This window comes from Abramis brama (genome assembly GCF_963993115.1).
Source record: "Abramis brama genome assembly, chromosome: 3".
NCBI lineage: Eukaryota > Metazoa > Chordata > Actinopteri > Cypriniformes > Leuciscidae > Abramis > Abramis brama.
In genome coordinates, this window is record NC_139965.1 from 53,268,978 (window position 1) to 53,278,715 (window position 9,738).

Sequence of the window (9,738 nt, forward strand, 5' to 3'; positions counted from 1 at the left end):
TAGGGGAAAATCCCTTTTCTGCGAGATATTGAAGCCAAAAAATTATCCTTAATTTTGTATTATTGTAAAACGCATTGCGGCAGCATACAGACATAGGCAAGACGGCTCGTGTGCCTATTGGCTGTTCTGCGGCAACTGCAGCAGCCTATCGAGCGAGGCCTAGCGTGACGTCAGACCCAATGAGGGTGCTTCGCACCCACTGCGTCACGTCCCGCCGAAACGGGCGTGGCTTAGGCCTATAAATCCAGCTCGCAGGCAGCTGATATCTGATTTTTCATCTCTTCAGCGAAGCACACACATCGCTGGATCCGGAGAGAAGCCGCGCCGTCTGAGGAAGCCTTTGCAGCGGGACGAGTCGTCACTGAAGTCGCTGGCCGCGCCACCTTCAATCGCCTTCCTGCTGCGCTGTCCGGCGCCTATATCCTTTACACTCTCTGCTGTGTGTGTGTTCGCCGCCGCGACACACACTGTCTAAAAGAGCTTGCGCCTTTTTTAAGATGCCTTCCTGCGGCTCGTGCAGAGCCATACTCAGCGACGGGGACCGCCATGTGATCTGCGTTTCCTGCCTGGGTGAGGATCATGCAGCTCTCGCGCTCGCTGACGGCGGCTGCCCTCATTGCGAGCTACTGCCTATGGCGACTCTGAGGACTCGCCTGGCATATTTCGCTGAGACTGCACCTCCGCCCGGCGCCCGCTGTAGTGCCGCGCCGTAAAAAGCGCCGTGCTCAGCGGGTCCCGGAGCCTTCCCCCACCCGTCAAAGCTCGCCGGTTCGCCTGCCAGCTTCACCGGCTTCGTCAGTGTCTCTTCCTGACGGACAGCGGCCGCCGTCTGCCGCCGCTTCCGTCGACGACGCTGATGAGAAAGCCGTGTCGGGGGAGGATGATTCCTGCTCTCTCCTGGCATCGGGCAGTGAGGATTGGGCGAGCTCTGTGGATCTCGCGCCCTCTGCTCGTGCATCGTCAGGCAAAAGAGCTAGCATCGAGTCAGAGCTGATTCGCATACTCGCACAGGCCGCGGCGAGCCTCAGCCTCGAGTGGTCTACGCCTGAACAGCCTGCTCACAACCGGCTGGATGGATACTTTCTTCCTGGGGAGCGCCCTTCGCCTGCATCCAGACCAGCGCCTTTTCTTCCTGAGTTACACGAAGAAGTCGCTAAGTCTTGGAACGCCCCCTTCTCAGCTAGAATGCGCTCTTCTGTTTCGCTAGCATTCTCCGCTGTTGACGATGCTAAAAACAGAGGGCACCATTCGCTGCCGCCGGTCGAAGAAGCGATAGCAGCCCACCTATGCCCGCCCTCCGCTGGACGGCGCGCTAAGCTGGCGCTACCTTCAAAAGCTTGCCGCATGGCGTCAACCCTGCTCGGTCGCGCTTTCTCCGCCGCTGGGCAGGCTGCGTCAGCGCTGCATACTATGGCCACACTGCAAATTTTCAGATGCAATTTGCGTGCCAGACTTGAGAAGTGCTACGGACCTCGCTCTCCGCGCTACTAAGTCTGCTGCACAGGCCATAGGACGGAGCATGGCCTCTCTCACTGTGACACACCTGTGGCTAACGCTCTCTGAGATGTCTGAGTCTGAGCACGCCGCGTTCCTCGACACTCCGCTTTCTCCTGCTGGCCTCTTCGGAACTTCCGTCAAAGATTTCGCGGAAAGATTCGCCGAGGTACAGAAAGCGTGACAGGCTATGAAGCACTTCCTGCCGAAGCGCTCCAGTTCTGCAGCAGGCCGTGCAAAACCATCTGCTCAGAGCTCACAGCCTCAGCCTCCGCCCACCGCCGCCACTTCGTAGCGCCGACAGGCCCGAAGCGCGAGCCCGCGCTCTCGCTCATCTGTGCACGAGGAATGTTATGTTGCAGCACACCGAACCCCTAGCCATTCGTGCAGATGCATGAGCAAGGCTACCCGGGGTTTCGAAGTGGGTGCTAGACATTATAGAAAGAGGCTATTCGCTACAGTTTCGCCAACGCCCTCGCCGCTATGCGACGCACGTCGAGACCACGGTAAAAACAGAAGTAGCACACCTACTTTGAGCCGAAATTTTGAAACTGTTTAGCAAAGGGGCCATAGAGTCGTTATCTCAAGCTCAGAGCGAAGGAGGGCTATACAGCAGATACTTCCTGGTACCGAAAAAAGACGGGGGTCTCAGACCCATACTAGATCTAAGGCAACTGAACAGAGTGCTTGCAAAGCGACAGTTCAGAATGCTCACGACCAGAAAAATCCTCGCGCAGATTCGCCGAGGAGATTGGTTTGTGTCAATAGATCTGAAAGACGCGTATTTTCAAATACAGATAGCGTCACGTCACAGGCGATATTTGAGATTCGCCTTCGAGGGCCAGGCATATCAGTACACAGTCCTACCGTTCGGCTTGTCCCTAGCACCCCGTACATTTACGATGTGCATGGATGCAGCGCTCGCACCCCTCAGACTACAGGGCATGCGAGTATTGAACTACTTGGACGATTGGCTGATTCTAGCTCAATCTCACTCGGTGCTCATAGAGCACAGGACCATTTTACTCGATCACCTCGAGAATCTGGGTCTCAGAGTCAATTGGGCGAAGAGTTCTCTGTCCCCCAGACAGATAATATCTTTTTTGGGCACAGAACTGGACTCGCTGTCTATGATAGCGCGACTGTCACCACAGCGCGTACTAGACATTTAGCGCGCAGCGAGCTCTTTCCGCTGCGGCGCATCTGTCCCGCTCAAGAAATTCCAGAGGATGCTAGGTCTCATGGCCTCAGCATCATCAGTACTTCAGCTGGGCTTGCTTCGCATGCGCCCGCTACAGTTCTGGCTGAAAGCGCGAGTACCGCGCCGAGCATGGGCTTCCGGTGTGCTTCGTCTCAAGGTCAATCAGAAATGCATCGCAGCTCTGAAACCTTGGAAAGCAAACGACTGGTACCAATCAGGTGTAAGCCTGGGGACTTCCTCGAGTGTGAAGGTAGTGTCTACGGATGCATCCACCTCGGGATGGGGAGCGCTGCTCGATGGCAGACCGTTCTTCGGCCAATGGTCAGAACGGGAGAAGCTTCTACACATAAACTGCCTCGAAATGTTGGCAGTAGACAACACGCTGACGCGTTTTTGTCCCCAAATACGAGGACACCACGTCCTGGTCCGCTCGGACAACATGTCAGTGGTGTCCTACATAAATCGCCAGGGCGGCCTCAGGTCCCGAAACCTGCACAGGCTGACAGAACGCCTCCTGGTGTGGGCTCAGCGCAACCTGCTCTCGCTGAGAGCAGCGCATGTGCCAGGGCTCCTAAACGTAGGACCGGACAGACTGTCCAGGAACAATGTTCCGACAGGCGAGTGGTCTCTACACCCACAGACAGTCCAGAAGCTGTGGAAGAAATTCGGCAGAGCGGAAGTAGACCTTTTCGCGTCTCAAGAAAACGCTCACTGTCTGGAATTTTTCTCCAAGAGCAGGGACGCGCTGGCTCATGTATGGCCCCGCCGCCCGCTCTATGCCTTTCCTCCCGTCTCTCTCCTGCCTCAGGTGATAGAACGGATCAGGGAAGAAGGATGCTCAGTGCTACTCGTAGCGCCGTTCTGGAGAAACCAACCCTGGTTCCCAGTTCTGATGCAGCTAGCGAGCACTGCCCCATGGCCAGTGCCAGTGAGGAGGGACCTCCTCTCTCAGGCCAAGGGCTCGATTTGGCATCCGTGCCCAGAGCTGTGGTCCCTTCATGTTTGGGCCATCAACGGGTACCCGCTGACCTCCCAAGCGGAGTGTTAAACACGATCACGCAGGCTAGAGCTCCGTCTACGCGATGTCTCTATTCCTCGATATGGTCAGTGTTCTCCAGCTGGTGCACAGCTCCAGACTGTGGGGTGACGGAGGTTCTCTCCTTCCTACAAGAGCTGCTGGACAAGGGCAGGACCCCTTCCACGCTCAAAGTTTATGTGGCGGCCATAGCAGCGTTCTCAAAAACAACACTTGGTCAGTCAATAGGAAGGAAGGATTTAGTCATCCGCTTCCTTAGAGGAGCTAAGAGACTGAATCCTCCCAGACCTCCCTCAGTCCCTGTATGGGACCTTTCTACGGTGCTGGAAGCCATGAAAGGTGACCCATTCGAGCCTTTACAGACGATTAATCTTCAAGACAGATCTTTCAAGACAGTGTTTCTTCTGGCTCTCGCTTCAGTGAAGCGCATAGGGGACTTACACGCGCTCTCAGTAAGCGCGACGTGCATGGAGTTTGGGCCTAATGACTCAAGAGTTATGCTCAAACCAAAGCACGGTTATGTTCCAAAATCCCTCAACACACCGTTTAGGGCGCAGGTCATTTCCCTGTCAGCCCTACCGGTCTCTGACGAGGAAGGAGACGCGAGCTTCCTTTGTCCAGTCAGGGCATTAAGAGCTTATGTGTCTCGCTCATCTGTCTTCAGACAGACGGAGCAGCTCTTTGTTTCATTCAGCGGACGTTCCAAGGGACTAGCCGCGTCGAAACAGAGCCTATCCAGATGGATAGTTGACGCCATTGCGCTGGCGTACACTTCCAAGGGTATGCAGTGCCCGTTGGGTGTCAGAGCGCACTCCACGAGAAGCATGGCTTCCTCGTGGGCCTGGTCAAGTGGGATTGCCTTGCAAGATATACAGTGAGGAAAATAAGTATTTGAACACCCTGCTATTTTGCAAGTTCTCCCACTTGGAAATCATGGAGGGGTCTGAAATTGTCATCGTAGGTGCATGTCCACTGTGAGAGACATAATAAAATAAAAAAATCCAGAAATCACAATATATGATTTTTTAACTATTTATTTGTATGATACAGCTGCAAATAAGTATTTGAACACCTGTCTATCAGCTAGAATTCTGACCCTCAAAGACCTGTTAGTCTGCCTTTAAAATGTCCACCTCCACTCCATTTATTATCCTAAATTAGATGCACCTGTTTAAGGTAGTTAGCTGCATAAAGACACCTGTCCACCCCATACAATCAGTAAGAATCCAACTACTAACATGGCCAAGACCAAAGAGCTGTCCAAAGACACTAGAGACAAAATTGTACACCTCCACAAGGCTGGAAAGGGCTACGGGGAAATTGCCAAGCAGCTTGGTGAAAAAAGGTCCACTGTTGGAGCAATCATTAGAAAATGGAAGAAGCTAAACATGACTGTCAATCTCCCTCGGACTGGGGCTCCATGCAAGATCTCACCTCGTGGTGTCTCAATGATCCTAAGAAAGGTGAGAAATCAGCCCAGAACTACACAGGAGGAGCTGGTCAATGACCTGAAAAGAGCTGGGACCACCGTTTCCAAGGTTACTGTTGGTAATACACTAAGACGTCATGGTTTGAAATCATGCATGGCACGGTTCCCCTGCTTAAACCAGCACATGTCAAGGCCCGTCATAAGTTTGCCAATGACCATTTGGATGATCCAGAGGAGTCATGGGAGAAAGTCATGTGGTCAGATGAGACCAAAATAGAACTTTTTGGTCATAATTCCACTAAACGTGTTTGGAGGAAGAAGAATGATGAGTACCATCCCAAGAACACCATCCCTACTGTGAAGCATGGGGATGGTAGCATCATGCTTTGGGGGTGTTTTTCTGCACATGGGAAAGGGCGACTGCACTGTATTAAGGAGAGGATGACCGGGGCCATGTATTGCGAGATTTTGGGGAACAACCTCCTTCCCTCAGTTAGAGCATTGAAGATGGGTCGAGGCTGGGTCTTCCAACATGACAATGACCCGAAGCACACAGCCAGGATAACCAAGGAGTGGCTCTGTAAGAAGCATATCAAGGTTCTGGCGTGGCCTAGCCAGTCTCCAGACCTAAACCCAATAGAGAATCTTTGGAGGGAGCTCAAACTCCGTGTTTCTCAGCGACAGCCCAGAAACCTGACTGATCTAGAGAAGATCTGTGTGGAGGAGTGGGCCAAAATCCCTCCTGCAGTGTGTGCAAACCTGGTGAAAAACTACAGGAAACGTTTGACCTCTGTAATTGCAAACAAAGGCTACTGTACCAAATATTAACATTGATTTTCTCAGGTGTTCAAATACTTATTTGCAGCTGTATCATACAAATAAATAGTTAAAAAAATCATACATTGTGATTTCTGGATTTTTTTTTTTAGATTATGTCTCTCACAGTGGACATGCACCTACGATGACAATTTCAGACCCCTCCATGATTTCTAAGTGGGAGAACTTGCAAAATAGCAGGGTGTTCAAATACTTATTTTCCTCACCGCCCCTCCCTCTTCCCGGACTCCCTGTGAGTTCCCCTGGTGATTATGCACTGTATGAACCCCGGGCTTTCGCCCTTGGGTCTTTGGTGTCAGATCCCAGCACGCACAGCGTTTTACATTGGGTCCCCTAGCGTAAGATACTTACGCAGTACGAGAGACCTCTCGTAAGAGAATGTACTCGGTTACTAACGTAACCTCGGTTCTCTCTAGAAGAGGGAACGAGTACTGCGTATCTTGCCGTGCATGCACACGCTCTGGTTAGCTTCGGCGATGAAAAACCAGATATCAGCTGCCTGCGAGCTGGATTTATAGGCCTAAGCCACGCCCGTTTCGCCGCTAGGCCTCGCTCGATAGGCTGCTGCAGTTGCCGCAGAACAGCCAATAGGCACACGAGCCGTCTTGCCTATGTCTGTATGCTGCCGCAACGCGTTTTACAATAATACAAAATTAAGGATAATTTTTTGGCTTCAATATCTCGCGGAAAAGGGATTTTCCCCTAGCGTAAGATACTTACACAGTACTCGTTCCCTCTTGTAGAGAGAACCGAGGTTACATGAGTAACCGAGTACGTTTTTTCCAGAGTGGCTTTATATATATAAATGAACTAAATTAATAACTTTTTTACAACAAAAATGAAACATCACTGAATTTACTTAAGCTGGACTGTGACGCTATTTTACTGTGATGGCCAATGGGCAAATTTGACCAGGGTTAAACCCCTACTCTTTTTCTAAAGGACATCCTGGGATTTTTAATGACCACAGAGTGTCAGGACCTCAGTTAACATCTCATCTGAAGGACGGTGCTTTTTGACAGTATAGGGTCCCCATTACTATACTGGGGTGTTACAGTCCACAGGGTGAGCACCCCCTGCTGGCCTCACTAACAGCTCCACCAGCAGTAACTTAGTTTTCTCAGGAGGTCTCCCATCCAGGTACTGACCAGGCTCAACTCTGCTTAGTTCAGTGGGCAACCAGTCTTGAGCTACAGGGTGATATGGCTGCTAGTCATAAGAGCCTTGCCCCCACCCTTGAGGAAAAACTTATTACCATCAATTCTTTACCACCAGCGAGTGAGTCCTGGTTGGTTCCTGTGACACCAGTTATCACTGTTGAGCCCTCTGGAGATGAGATGGGCTCATTCACGAAACATCAGTGAAAGAGGGTGCCCACCTGTTGACATACATACCCTCCCATATTTATTGACATTTTTGTCTCCCATAATTCCAATCCTATCCTGCAACATCAAAGTGCCTGCAAATTTCAAGACCAAGGATTTAATTGGTACGTGCTCCCACATAAAGGATGTTTACATCTCATCCTGTTTAAAAACTGATTATTTGAGTGTGCTGTATGCAGATGAAACTGAATATACTAGTTGTGAGTTGGGTTATTAATTTGTACTAGTGCAAAGTGCCCATGTAAAATCAGTTTTTATGTGTGTTTTTAGTAATTGTTGGATGGGTGTGAATAGCATAGGCTACTATTATACAGTAGCGATAACGTTAAGCGCACCAGAATAAAATATAATATTCAGAAGTAAACAGTGTAGCTGACTTACAGATTCAGTTAACATCCACGAATGAATAAGAGCGACGATTCAGGAAGCAGGCTACACAGTAAACTCAGAGAAAGCGCTACGCTTGAGCAAACAGTTTGTGAATAGGCTACTACAAATGTTGGCCGTGAATAAAATATAATATTCAAAAGTAAACAGTGTAGATAACTTTATGTTTAGCTGACAGAGTGTTTATGTCAGAATGTTTATTTTTAAAACACAACCTTCTAAACATCATCTAAACATCTTCAATGTGTGCTTATTTTACCGATATATTTTGCATTTTTAATCCAAACAACATCAAATTTTGCACTGCACTTACTCGTGCCCATAGCAAGACACCTGTCAAGTTTTAAATCCATCGGACTTATGGTTCGAGAGATATGCCAATAACAGACACACACAGGCAGACAGACATTCCTGTAATTTATAGATAGATATGCAGTAATATAGAGGATTATGAAATCTGTAAGGTTTTGTACAATTTATAACAACTTGGTATACTGACAAGCCAAATGACTACTTGGTGATGTGTATCACTACCATTGTTAAATGATGCATATAAACAACAGGATTTCAGATTTTGGTAATTTTTGTCACTCACCTGTTTAACTAAAAAGTTAACTGAAAGTGATGCATGGCATGATGCTTAGTAAATACTACAAAATATCTTTATTGTCCATACACTCTTAAAGGGGCCAGTCTATCAGTAAGTTAATTTATTCCAATGTACATGAAGTCTTGAAAGTACTGAAGTACCAGTACTCAGTGTTGTAGATGAGCCTATAAATGTGTTGAATGTTTAGCATTATGTTTATCTTTGAGTATACACTAGTTATGAAAGCTATTGCATTAAAATAATGCAGAAATCCATTGCTCTTTTAAATATATTGTTAAAAGCCAAAAGGGGGCAGCAAAGTAGAAGTAATTTTTTTTTGATTTGCTAAGCATGTTTTGTCATGTTTAACTCTACTCTGAAGCACTTGCCCAAGGATGAACTAGATTTAAAGGGATGGTTCGGAGTAAAATTAACCTAGGGGCCTCTGCACCATGACCTTGAGCCAAACACCCCCCCAGAAGCCTTTTTCCCCTTGGTCGAACATTATTAATGTTAGAGCTTATTTAGAAATATCAGCCGAATGGCTTAGTGCAGGCGCTAATGGATCCAAGGATGTATCTCATAAATTACCCCACTAACAATGCTCAGAATGGTACCAAACTTATACAGTAGTACAAATAGGTTCTGTACTCATAAAATGAGGCATTGGAAAGTTTGTAAGTACATCAGGAGTTTATTTAAACAACACTTGCCTGATGGCTCATGCTACCGCCAACCCGAGTGTCGAGGTCACTTCAGTGATTTGTGAAAAACACGTAAAAGTCCTTGCAGAAAGCGATGCATAAGGATGTAGTGTAACGACAAATTATTATTTTTTCCGAAGTGTTGACAACTTAATGTTAACTAATAATTATGGCAAACTGGTACTACCAACAAAATATTAGTGCATTCCTGGAAATGGGCATCGTTACACTAAATCCTTGTGATCACTTTCTGCCAGGACTTTTACGTGCTTTTCCCAAACCACTGAATTGACCTTGACTTTGCAGATTTGCAAAATGACATTCGTAGATGCAACAACTGGGTGCTTTTGAGTCAAACGGTGTTGACTAATAAGTCAAAAGTAAAAAATTTAGACATTTCAACCACATATCACTTCAATTAAAACATTAATTTGGTCCTAAGAATATGGCTGCATTTTGCAGGGGGTTTACAAGACCTCTGATCTGTTCAATGATTGATGCCAACCAACGATGGGACGTTATTGAAGCAGATGGGTAACCAAGCTGGCAGAGTTTCACCCACATCTCTCGGTCATGCTTTCATCTCTAAGGTAAACTGGCTTATCATGTTCATCATTCGTCTGTTAGTGAGGTTTTTTTGCAATTCATGTTTATCTTTTTTAGTTCTTTGTGTGTA

The 9,738-nt window shown here is 48.0% G+C and overlaps 1 protein-coding gene across 1 annotated transcript in view; it reads right to left on the minus strand.

The window, feature by feature from the left end:
- The window catches only part of adcyap1a (adenylate cyclase activating polypeptide 1a), a 71,114-nt gene that overhangs the window by 10,448 nt on the left and 50,928 nt on the right, over positions 1-9,738 (minus strand). The gene's annotated exons all lie outside the window — the stretch shown is intronic.